We start from the raw sequence: 13,960 nt of genomic DNA, 5'->3' as shown, positions 1-13,960 counted from the left end.
GACTAATGTTCCGTTTATTAGGGTAACTGTGTAGTGGATGAATATCAATTGCAACTTACTTTGGTCCAGTCACAGTAATGTTACCACCCGTCAAAAGCGTGAATAACTACCTTCTGCAACACGCACGTGCAGGAAGAGAGTCAGTGAGGTTCTGGAAGATACAACAGGGATGTGGAGCCAGTGCCGTCGTCAGCTGCGCTAGGTTTCTGGGGTGAGGAGCCATAGGGCGAACAGTTCGATCGAGGTTGTCCCACAAATTCTCGATTGTGTTTAAATCTGGGGAGTTTAGTGGTCAGGGGAATACGGTAAACTCATTGTGGTGCTCTTCGAACCATTCACTCACACTGCGAGCTGTGTGACACGTTGCATTGTCCTGCACGTAGATGCCATCGAGCCAAGGAGAAAACAGACTGCATTCAGGGATGGACACGGTCCCCAATGATAGATGCGTACTTACATGTGCCTTCCAGAATGACGAGATCACCCTAAGAACGCAACGAAAACATTCTCCAGACCACAACGCTCCCTCCTCTGGCCTGAACCCTTACAACGCCTGTTGCAGGGCCATACACGTCAACGACCATCTGTCCGGTGGAACACAAAACTTGATTCATTTGAAAAGGCCACCTGTCGCCACTCAGTGGTCGTCCAGCTGGTAATGGCGCGCAAATCCAGCCTTGGTCGCCGATGGACAGCAGTTGGCATGTGTGCATGAATCAAGGGCCGGCTGCAGAGGCTCATACAGATCAACTTCGCTGAATGGTCGTTGAGGAGACTCTGTCGGTAGTCCCTTGGTTCATCTGGGCGGTCAGCTGCTCAACAGCTGCACGTCTGTTCACCCGTACACAACCTCGCAGCCGTCGTTCACACCTGTCATCTATGGCCCGTGGTGCATCACAGTTTCTCCGCGTCGGTTTTGGATAGCGTCACATTTCTATGCACGGTATACTGCAAACACGGCTGCACGCGAACATTTTACAAACTTAGCCGTTTCTGAAATACTTCCACTCTTGGTCCGAAAGCCAATGGTCATGCCCTTTTGGACGTCAGATAAATCGTTCCGTTTCCACGTTATGACAACGACTGCACTATTTTCCGCGTCCCCCCCCCCCCCCCCCCCCGACACTCTTCTTTGGCTCAAATGGTTCAAATGCCTCTGAGCACTATGGGACTTAACATCTGATGTCATCAGTCCCCTAGAACTTAGAACTACTTAAACCTAACTAACCTTAGGACATCACACACACCCATGCCCGAGGCAGAATTCGAACCTGCGACCGTAGCGGTCGCGCGGTTCCAGACTGAAGCGCCTAGAACCGCTTGGCCACACCGGCCGGCACACTTCTTCATGTATCCTTCCACTGCTAGCGCTGACGCCTGCCGTCCGTGAATCGTAATTACACGTTGACCTCGAATATAGGCAGTGTCACATTAATGTGACTGGACAGTTTACAATTTACCAAAGAAAGAAGTACATTATATTTACAATGTAAATAAATTCCATTAAGAGTTAAATTGTGGGCCTGAGAAGGTGTCACATGGGCGCCAACACGTCTTGGTAAACGAAAAACATTTTGTGTTTAGTAAAAGGCATATTTATAAAAAATAGCTGACGAACAGTAATAACTGCATCAACGTTCTCCACAATAATTAAAGCCGAGTACACCATAACACGGCAATAAAAGAAACATACGAATAAATGTCTGTTTAACGAAAGCTGTTTTTTTTAGTCGTTGTTGACTAATTTTATGGGACAGTGTACCGTCTGTTTTTGCCAACTTGTTCTAAATTCTCGTACCCAAACATATTTCAATGCATCTGCATTATCATCAATGGAGCCATGTTTTTATTACACAAACTAGTTACTAATTTTTATGGATTGTAGATCAATAATTCATTTTGTTTGGACAATTCGTCACATTTTTTTACGATATTATTTTCTTCGCGCACATTTATCTTACATGGAAACGGAACACACGAAAAAGAACACTGCATATATCATCTTAGCAGTTGATCTCAGGTTTGGTTGATCACTAACTTTATAAAGCACTAGTTTTTGGCAAGGAAACTGAGAAGAATTTGCTGTTAGCAAAAGCATGTGGAAACAAATCCTATGATCTCTTTGGGATCGCGTATATGTTATGGCATTACATACCAAAAACGGATTAGTGACTGTGACGTGCTTCAGTTTACTTGGCAGCTACCACTCATAACAGTCTGTTTCACCTTGATTTGACAGGAGAACTATATGGCAGAGCATAAACAAATCTGCACAAGCGCTGACTTACAATTCAAGGTAGTCTGAGGAAAATAATTTGCATCTTAATGGTGTTTAATGTTGTCCGTGACCAAGTTGTTACTATAAGAATAACTTCTGACCTCGCTCAAACTATTTATATTTGAAGAAATGACCGCTCGGCCGGCTCTTCCACTCCACACAATCGCGTGACTTTCGGCAGCTGTTACAGAACAAAGGTCAGACAACGCTGCGTTTCTCTGCCGTCGAACAGGATTCTAGGAATTCCAGTCTTACCCATGGAGCACGTCGCGTCTCACTAAAGTCGCTGGAAATCCGGACAGATGCTTCATCAACGTAACGCTTTCCAAGTTAGTTATCTGCAACCGAGAGTATCTGCGTAGCTATTTTCTCGGAACGCGTTGTGCCTTTCATTTCTCAGAAGTGGTATTTCCTTCTGCAGCGCAAGGCTCTGCAACGCCTCCAAGATGACCAGCTTTTGTAGCATCAAAGGTATGTCCTGAATGCGGAAACCACAACCGTATTGACTGCCTGATACGAGACATCACGCAACACAGCGCGAGTCGTACAGTGCTGTGGGATGCAACGGGCTAGTCACGTTTTCCTCTGTTACAGATTCCACTGCACAGCTCATCAGAAACAGAGAACAAGATCGGAAAATAGAAAGATGGGGAAGATAATCGGTCCCGACCATTTGAAAGTAACGAGTACGGTATTTGGCCCAAGCAATTAAGGGGAACTGCGGTAAACCTTATTGTGGATGGCCAGATGGAAATTTCAGCCGCGGTCTTTCCAAATGCGTGGCCAGTGTCTTCTTTTCTTCTGTTGCCCTCTGGTGGGCAAACTAATACAGCCTTTCAGCTGAAAACATCAATCTATCTTCATCACATATTAATGTGTAACTGAAGTGTAGTTAGAACATCAGTGACATTAATGATTGAACTTCAGACACTTCAACAATTACAGTGGCTAACAAGTCTCAGCCTCATAGATTAACAAATAAGTTTCTAAATAAAACAAACAAACACACACATAGACTTACGTACATTAAAAAGTTAATCGACTAAAATTTTCTCCGATTTTAACAGGAATTTGACGAGAAATTTATGAGTGTCTGTACTCACTGTAGCCAACAGCGTCAACGCATTGAAAGAAAGCGCTTGTTGTATTTTAACCATCTTGGTAAGTAACCAGCGTGATTCCTTTCTGTATCTCGGGCAGCTCAGGTATACACTAAAAGATCACAAGTATCCAGAAAACCCTACGTAATGCGAAATTGGCCACTAAATGAGACGAGAGGCGGACCCGCCAATATAAAAGGAGGCTGGGAGTATTGTGTTGTCAGTAGAGAAGCAGTTACATCAGACCAGAGAGCGCAGGAGAGCTAGCCCAGTACTGAAATAGTCACAGGATGCTACCTGAGAAATAGATTTATGAGGAGCATTTCAACCCTTCTAAGGCTGTCCAAGTCGACTGTTGGTCATGTGATTGTGAAATGGAAACGCGAAGAAATAACCACAAGGAAACCAAGACCAGGCAGACATTATACGTACACCGACGGGCAGGGCCGTCGAGCGCTGTGGAAGAAATCGCATGACAGTAGCTGAAAGAATCACTCGTGAGTTCCAAAGTGATACTAGCAGTTGAGGTAGCACAATGATTGTGCGTGGAAAGTTAAAAACAGTGGGGTACAGTGGTCGAGCAGCTCTTCATAAGTTACTCATTTCTATAGACAGTGCTAAGTGCCGCTCGAGATGGAGTAAAGAGAGACGCAACTGGACAGTGGACGACTGGTAACGAATGATTTGGAGTAATGAATCGCACTGTATTCTGTGACAATCCTATGGGAGGGTTTGGGTTTGGCGAATGCCTAGAGAACATTACCTGCCATCATGTGTAGCGAATTCCGGATGAGGTGGTGTTACGGTACGTTAGAGTGTGGTCCCTTACTGCGCTTAAACAGCGTTAAATGCGGAAATCATGTTAGAGCATTGTGTATTGCGTACAGTAGAGGAACAGTTCGGAGACGATTATTGTTTATATGAACATGATCGAACCGGAAAATTCCCACTTTATCGCTACCTCGGAGATGCTGTGTCCCGTCGTTCGTGCGCCGACTGTAACACCACGTTCAAACTCACTTAGATCTTGATAACCTGCGATTGTAGCAGCAATAACCGATCTAAAAACTGCACCGGACACTTGCTGTCTTATATAGGCGTTGCCGACTGCAGTGCCATATTCTGGCTGTTTACATATCTCTGTATTTGAATATGCACCCCTATACCAGTTCCTTTGGCGCTTCAGTGTACAACGTTGGTAGTCCAGTCGGGCTGTTCGCAGACGATGAAACTTTGCAGAGTCAGATGACATCGTTAAAAACGTGTTTAGAACTGCAGACAGACTCAAGGTGATCAGAAGGTGGTACAAAGATCTGTACGTGAATCCGTGTGATATAATGCCCATATGTAGGCGAAATTACCCGATATCGTCTGAGTATGTGATTGTCTGGAATCAGTCATTACCTTCAGTATTTCGGAACTTCTTTGTGAAATGGCACATAACTTGCCCTGCCACACTCAGAGTTGTTGGAAGAATTGTGAGGACGTACAATTATCTCATCCATCAAATGGATCGCTTTCAGAATCCTAATTCGACTACCATTCGCCGATTTGGGACTGTTACCAACCTGGATTAACGAAAGGTACAGAAAATAGCCAGAGGAGAACTGAAATTCATCTCTGGTTTGATTATTCTGCGTGAGAGTATGATAGAGATTCTCCACAAATTACACTTGGAGCAACTATAAGAGAACCGTACTCACAAAATTCCAAAACCAGGGCGGTTGTCACACTGAGCAGTTGCTATCAGTGTGAGATTTGACTATAACACTTAAGTTTCTGACATCAATAAAAAACTAAATTTTCATTTAAGACTATAAGTTAGGTGTCTCAATGCACTTAGTTTAGCGTATTGTTTACCTTTGTCCCTAATGATTTGGAACACCTTGTGGACGATATTACTTCCTCACCCAGTATGTAAATGAAATACGATAGAAAATTACTAATATTGGTACGAAGTGCCCTCTCCCATGCCTTGTACGGTGGATCAAGGGGTATAACTGTACTGTACATTTGGGTGAACTTGAACTTATGGAAATTTATGGGATAAAAGACTGCAGTAAAAGAGGATGAAGTGAGTGATTAAAACATTCCTCGAAAGATCCGAAAGTAACATAAAAGTGATCATAAATTCTTCATTGTTCATACTGCACATTGCGTTAGAATACACTTACCTCTCTAGTGTTGTTATAGACGTGCACAGATGACCTGCAAGCTGCGTCAATCTAGAGAAGGCTACACAATTTCTACAGAAATAACAATATTACTAATTGTAATGTGCACAAGTGGATAAAAAATTACAGAAGGCAGACAGCACAGTGGGAAATTATGAACTGCTATCATTGACACAAATTATCAGCGGACGGATTCGCTGATTAGGTTCAATAGACGTGTCACGGTTCGTGGAACTTCCTCCACAGGTGAACTCTGCTAGTAATACCTTATGGAACATAGATTGGTTGGTTGGTTGTTTGGGGGAAGGAGACCAGACAGCGTGGTCGTCGGTCTCATCGGATTAGGGAAGGATGGGGAGGGAAGTCGGCCGTGCCCTTTCAGAGGAACCATCCCGGCATTTGCCTGGAGTGATTTAGGGAAGAACATAGATGATAGGGTATTACTGGGTAGGAAAAATAAAACTGGCCCGGAAGATTATAATACTGATGTGGAACTGACCCTTGTTTCTGAACAAGAGAGCTGTCCTTCACAGAAAATGCTGTAAATAGTGATTTAGATGCACCAGTCGGTTGCTGCCACATGTCTGTGCGTTCTCATCTCCCACATTCATTGTCCCATGTAACTTGTCGTGTCATAACGTTTGAGTGATTGAGAGGAGCAGACGTGTTTAATGGCCAGTTGAAGGCAACACAAAATGGTGTCCAAAATAAAAGAAGTGCACGTTCATAGTCGAGTTTCATGTGAAGCACATTTCGTACAAATCGTGTGCAGAACTGTTTGCGTATGACTTTAAGCTTTGAAGCGTTTTGGTAAAACCTCCAGCGAAGTCTGCAACGCAGAACTTATTGTCAAAATGGTGCGAAACGGGATATGTAGCAAATAAGATGGCTCTGAGCACTATGGGATTTAACATCTATGGTCATCAGTCCCCTAGAGCTTAGAACTACTTAAACCTAACTAACCTAAGGACAGCACACAACACCCAGTCATCACGAGGCAGAGAAAATCCCTGACCCCGCCGGGAATCGAACCCGGGAACCCGGGCGCGGGAAGCAAATAAAAGCCTGAGCTATCATAAAACAGAGTTTGAACACTAGAAAAGCGTAGAATAAACTCCGACGAAATCTCAACACCATTTATTTGTGTGTTACGTGACCATACTTACTGTTGCTACTTTTTCTTTGCCAGAGTAGGTAGCCCCTGCTTGAACTCCTTCGCTCAGCATTTCCAAGTCCAGAAGACTGCTTGGTTATGAGTTCGCATGAGTGAAAGGTAGAGCCATGTGTTTATAGGAGTCCTGATACAACTGCGTCACTGGAAACCTCGACGTAACCAACAGAGACTCATCGTAGGGAGTAACAGCTGTCTTCAGCGGTTCCGGGCGGGAGAACCTACTGAACAGTTCCAGGGATGAAATCGCACTCGGTGTGATCAACGGAAAGTGCGTTTGCATTTCTATTCCTTGTTCACCTTCTCATGCTCCTCATTTCGTCTCTCGATTTCTCTCACATTAACACTGATGACTGTTGTCACCGATCACGGTAGCAGTACCTGGAGGTGAGGGCCGCTCCTCTGCGTGGAAGTAAGACCTATTGTCGTGTCAACCTCTGCCTATGGTGTCATTTGGATATTGTATGGGGAGGCATATATTGTCTCGCAATGAAAATTGTCGAAACTTTGTGTCACACTTTCATGACGAATAAAACAAATCAGTGGCGAAACGTGTAGCTTTTCTTAGAATATTGATTCTCCTCTGTTAATCCAACTTCCTATGTATCCCAGACTATAATCAACTCAACGGCTGGTTGATGGACGGTTTTGTAATTGGTCACGTTCGCATGTGAATTATACTTGCTTGGGATTCTTTCAAAAAATCAGAGTTCGGGATCTAACTTCCCACAGTCAGATTTATGAGGTCACTATATCTCAAATCGCTCTGGACAGATACTTCTAACTATCTGACTGTCGTGACTGATAGCCGAACATATAGTTAGAGGATGTCAGGTAATTTCATATACGAGGGTGTTCTGAAAATTATTGTCTTCAACTTTTTATTTCGAAAATCTTAAAGCTTTATAAATAAAACAAACATTATTAACATTTTACATCTCTATTCTTCAAGTCTACATTGTTATTTATCAACGTAGTCACACTGACGACGAACACATTTTTTCCCAATGAGACTCCAGTATGTTGATACCGTCCTGTAGAATGTTTGCATTTGTTGAACCACACCATCTGGCTAACATTCCAGCTTTTTCACAGGCGACCAACTCCTACGACTAGATCATGTCCTGTGCCGCCAACACAAAAAGTGCCGACCTTCCTCCTCCTTTCCATTTGCATTGAAAAGGTGTCTGTGGTCGTTCTTCATCAATCCTGCAAAAATGGTGGGAAAACCAACCCGAGCTATCTTTATCTAGCAGCATCCAACTATCTCATTCACCCACCCGAAACAAGAAAATAGCTAGGACTAACACATCGCCAAATACTAACTTGGGTTCCACACCTGCCAATCTCTCGAAAGAACACACACAATGGACTAAAAGTACTAACAGGTAGAATGTGGGGACTAGATCCCACAACCATTGTTCACATATAGGCTGTTTCCGTAAGAGACTGCAAAAATTTAACAGGACATAGTAGATGCTCCACTGAACAATTGAGGAAGGGAATCTGGGGTCGGAGAAGCCAGCTTAAAGAGGTTGTAGGAATAAAATCACATTACTGTGTACTTTTTTATTTACATTAGTTAAAATTAACTGCAAACACCATCATTGGTTCAATGAACTTACCATTTGTACTCTGCCTTACGAAATGTGTTGAAACTGATGGCTATCGACCTCAAAGCAAGCGTGACATCGGTGAACAAGATTCTGACGCACGCTGACAAATATCCCTGGCGCGTTTCGAATCACATCACAGACAGCTACAATTCTGGCAACTAATCCCATCTCTGTATCCACTGGGGTCTCCTACACAAGCGACATTAGATATCTCCATTGAAAATAATCAAGGAGATTCAGGTCAAGTGACCTCGCAGGACATGGAATAGGACCTCCCCTTCCAATCCAACGGCCAAAAAATACACCATTGAGATGATTGCGGACTTCCACACTGAAGTGAGGCGGTACACTGTCATGTTGCATCCATACCCTCTCAAGAATAGCCAAGGGTACATTCTCGAACAACTCAGGTAGATCTCTTGGCACGAAACTCAGGTACAGGTGGCCATTCGGACCGCCAGGTAGAAGATATGGCCCAATGAGATTGTCGCCTACAGTGCCGGCCCAGATATTCACAACAAAACGTACTTTTGATGGTGTGATCCTACTACAGCGTGAGGGTTTTCGTCATCCCACTCATGGCTATCCTTGCTGTTCGAAATACCATCATGATCATATGAGGCCTCGTCAGTAAACAGCACAATTTGGAGGAAATCTGGTAGGTCAATCCATTGTTGGAGCAACCGCTGACACAATGCGAACCTTGTGCAAAACCAGTCACAACCATTGCCTGGACTCGTTGTGGGTGATATGGGTGTAATTGCTGTTCATAGAGTACCCGCATCATGACTTCCTAGTAATCGGGCTCGTCTTCCTTGTTTCCTTACAGGAAATAAAGAATATATGAGGGTTGGAACTTGAATAGTGGCCACTATTTATTCACAACCGATACAAAAGAGTTACATGTTTGCACCTGTTACTGTCCTTCAAAGTAGTCACCAGCGTTGTGTAGAACCCGTTGCCAGAGATGTGGAAGGCGTAGTATACCGTTAGCAGAGCCTGTTCTGTTGATGGTGCGAATGGAGAGGTCTACTGCCTGTCGAATCTCTGGAACAGTTCTGAAGCGAATGCCACAGTCAATGCACAGTATTATTGTTCGTTTTTGGAGCATCGCCTGCGACCAGCTTTGCGAAAGAAGCGGCGACACTGTCTGTGCAACCCACCCATCATTTTGCACGACAACGCGCGGGCGCATGCAGCGCAAGCTGTGGCTGCTGTGTTCGGTCGATGGGACTGGGAAGTACTGTACCATCCACAATATCCCCCCCCCCCCCCCCCTCGGACTTAAGTCCTTGTGACTTTGATTTGATTCCGAAGATGAAGGAACCGTTTCGTGACATTCGTTTCAGAACTGTTCCAGAGATTCGACAGGGAGTAGACCGCTCCATTCGCACAATCAACAGAACAGGCTCTGTTAACGGTATACTACGCCTTCCACATCGCTGGCAAGGGGTTCTACACAACGGTGGTGACTACTGTGAAGGACAGGAACAGGTGCAAAGATGTAACTCTTTTGTATCAGTTGTCAATAAATAGTTGCCACTATTTAAGTTCCAATCCTCGTACATGTAAATAAACAGCACAGTACGTGTAAACATGTACGCATCTTAGTTGTAAATAAGCTGGAAAACAGTAATGCTAGACAAACCGGTAGACGAGTCTATTTCCATATCTTCTTAAGCTGGCTTCTCCGACCCCAGACTCACTGTATCAAACTGTTCGGTGGAACATTCTCTATTTCCTATTACATTTTTGCACCCTCTTACGGAAACACCATGTATACAAGACTGTCATCCATTCCATCTGCACTCATACAAATGATTCAAGGACCTACATTCCTGTAAACTTTAACTACTATCTTATCAGCAGAACAATGGAGATAGGAAGTTCAACAGTTCTCGAGAACATATTTCAAATGTTAAAAAATTTGCAAACGTGTATTATTTATTTTCTTGAACACAGTGTACAAAGTTGTAGAAAACAATAAAAAAAACTTAACAATGTTACTGCTTCTGCATCACTGTTTTGAGATACTCCTGAACTGAAAATATCAAATTTATTTTCATTAGAACACAAACGATGATACAGTACAGCATAGAATAATATAAAGAATCAACTCCTGTAAGGTATCGGGCTGATGGAGAGTAGTGTCTCCCTTAATGCATGGCCATGCTGTCAATATCTTCTTCATTCAGTGTCAGTTGTCTCGAGATTTGACTGCACTGCAACTTGAAGGAAGAAATGCGAGTCTTTCTGTAATGTCGAAGAGGTCCTGGAGGACGAGTTGCTATAGAAGGAGCCCACAAGCTGAGTGTACGACCTACCCTTGAATATAGACGGCATTTAACGTGTGCGTCAGGTGAGGCCATGCATGTTGCGTTATGTAAGTGAGCAAAACAAGCCACCACTTTTACTTCAGGAGAAGAAGTGTGAAATGTGAAGTAAGCCCACGCAGGTTACTATAGCATTATATCTTTGACACTTTTTGTTCTTGTAGGGGCACCTGTTTTATGTGAGCTGTTGGTTACATGTGAAATTAACTTAGAAATCTTGAATGTTTGCTTCTCTGCAGCTTTAAGATATTTATGAAAGGACCATGAGCTGCAGTTGAAACTTTTATTTGCCGAACATGTATTCGGGTGCATAACCCATCGTCAGTGGCATCTGATGCAGAGGAACATACGACTATACGTACATCAATCTCTACAACTATATACACTCGTATATTAGCATAAATGTAATACTGCTTACGTTATGTATCTGTATAGAATAACATGCGAGTCAGTTAATACGATTGGATATGAATTCCGTCCGACTACACAGCACTCAGTTTATCGTGTATGTTACTGCTGTCAAATCTTAGACAGTAACAATTATGGATCACGTCTGGCGTAACTATCATATAGCGTATCATGGAACTGACAGATCAAAGAGTATACACTACCTGTCTTTTGTTATTTCTGAGATCGTATGCATACAGGTGGTCAAAAACAGTCAGAAAAGCTTGTAAGGATGTTGCAGGGGATGTTGTGCTGCGGAATAACTTAAGAAAAAATTCGATACGTTGTGCCGTTTCCGAGTTATTTAGCATTGATGTGAGCTAATCAGGTCGTTGCACGCGCAAATTCAAGCACTCATACGCGCTAAAATGCGGTAATGCATAGACATTGTTGAAATGCTAATTAGCAGTTAAAATGTGCCTTTTTCAGAAGTGATAAATTTAAGCTATGTGAGTAATAGCTATGTTTGTTCGGTTTGAGGAAAGGAAACGAAGAACACGTTTGGCGACACCACTCAGTGCTAAATAACTCGGAAACGGCGCAACGTTGAGAATTTTTTTCTGAACAAGTATGTAGGAGCACAACATCCCCTGCAACACCATTACAAGCTTTCAGACTGTTTCTGACCACCCTGTTTACGTCTGTGACATGCACTCATATATGTGAAATAAAATCTTTGGACAGTTGGCATATGAAGAGAGAATGTACAGAAGGTATAAAATTGCAAAGTAATCCACCATACCATATCAAATTAGACAGTTTTACATGCAGGATATGGAGACACTCCAAACCGAACTTATTCTGTTAAAACGGTGTTGAAATTTTGTCTACACATATTATTCCGTAACTCTATTTATTCGTTAAGCATGTTGCCCTGTTGTTTCTTCATATGTGTGTATATTTCAATTTCTTCTAGAATATTTAATAATCTGCCTTTTTTTTACTAATATGTTCTCTAAATCTCGTTTTGAAGTTTCTCCCTCTTTGCCCGACATAAGACTTACCACATTAACTACATGTCATTTTATATACACATGACATGTTATGTACCGAGCGAGGTGGCGCAGTGGTTAGCACACCGGACTCGCATTCGGGAGAACGACGGTTCAAACCCTCACCCGACCATCCTGGTTTAGGTTTCGCATAACATCCTTAAATCGCTTGAGACAAAAGCTGGGATGGTTCCTTTGGAAGGGCACTGTCGATTTCCTTCCCCTTCCTTCCCTAATCCGAGCTTGTGCTCCGTCTCTCATGACCTCGTTGTCGACGGGACGTTAAACACTAATCTCCTCCTCCTGCTCATGGCATGTTATCTTTTTCGCTCTTACCTATAACTGTGTATAAGACGTGGTCTTACATTATTCTCTCTCCTGAAGCTAATTAACAACCTATTTTCTCGAAATAAACGACTTATTTTGCCGGAAATATGACACCGACATGGTAAGGTTATAAACTTATCTTTTTCTGTTTGCTCGCTCTTTTCTAATTTGATCTGATTTCTGTCCTTAGTACGTCGTTTCTGTCGTGCTTGAGTACAATTCCATAACTAGTTTTGGTCATAATAATGTTAAATGCTACCTTCTCCAGAGTATGCAATTTAGCATTAATATTCGGCTCATTTGAAGGGTATTGGATTAACCTGTCAGTCGCTGAGCGGAAATATGCCTCTTTATGGGATCCTGGGTGGCAAGAACTGCTGTGAATTATGCAGTCAGATGTATCTGGTTTCCGGAATATGTTGGAAAGGTTTGTTTATCGACAAAATCGTCTTTTTCCCATTCAGGGTGTTTCACAGTACTCCTGAGCAACGTCAATGCGTTGTGGAACGTCCCCTTGCTCGGATGCAGTCTTGAATCCATCGCGGCATACCGTGAGATCATCAAGCCAGAGCCCTGTCCCAAACTAGCCCACTCTTCAATGGCGATTCTGCGTAATTCTCCAGAGCACGTGGTCGTTGTCGACACCCAAACACAGTTCGTTTCAATCGATCTCAAACATGTTCGATTGAGTTCACGTTAGGGGAACAGGCAGGCCACTCCATTCTGGTAATCCCAGAGTGCTGAAGGAACGTATTCACGAGAACAGCACGACGAGTACACGAGTTGTCATCCATCAAAATGTTGGCAATACAGTTTTATTATCGATTCCATAATCTCGTCCCTGTGCTTAGAGCAGTATGTGTGTGAAATCTTATGGGACTTAACTGTTAAGGTCATCAGTCCGTAAGCTTACACACTACTTAATCTAAATTAACCTAAGGACAAACACACACACCCATGCCCGAGGGAGGATTCGAACCTCCGCCGGGAGCAGTCGCACAGTCCATGACTGCAGCGTCCCACACCGTTCGACTAATCCCGCGCGGCACATAGAGCAGTGACACTGCCCTCAACAACCACGAGAGATTTACAGTGGCTCCATGTAATGCCACCCCAGAACATGACTCCACACCACCTTGATTCAAATGTGAGACACAGTTTTGGAGGTGTTGGATATTATTCGATTGCCTCCAAATACGCTGCCTGCGATTATAAGGGTACAAACTGATTCGAGTTTCTTCCGTAAACAACACCTGACGGCAATCCTGGGGCACCTATATCGCATGATTCCTTGCACATCTGTAACGAAGTCCATGGTATCGTTGCGTACGACGTGGTGCTCGCCATGTTCCTCAGGAACGGAGATTCACATCATACAATCCTCTCCTAACAGACTGATGCAATACGTGACGTCCGTACCCTCTTAGAATGCCGACTTCATTTCTGGAGCACTCAGCCCACGGTTCCTTTGACTCACGAGTCGAAAATATCGATCATCCTGTGCACCTGTAAAAAGAGGGCG

Source organism: Schistocerca piceifrons, chromosome X, assembly GCF_021461385.2.
Source record: "Schistocerca piceifrons isolate TAMUIC-IGC-003096 chromosome X, iqSchPice1.1, whole genome shotgun sequence".
In the NCBI taxonomy this organism is placed as follows: domain Eukaryota; kingdom Metazoa; phylum Arthropoda; class Insecta; order Orthoptera; family Acrididae; genus Schistocerca; species Schistocerca piceifrons.
Note: the sequence above shows the minus strand (reverse complement) of the source record.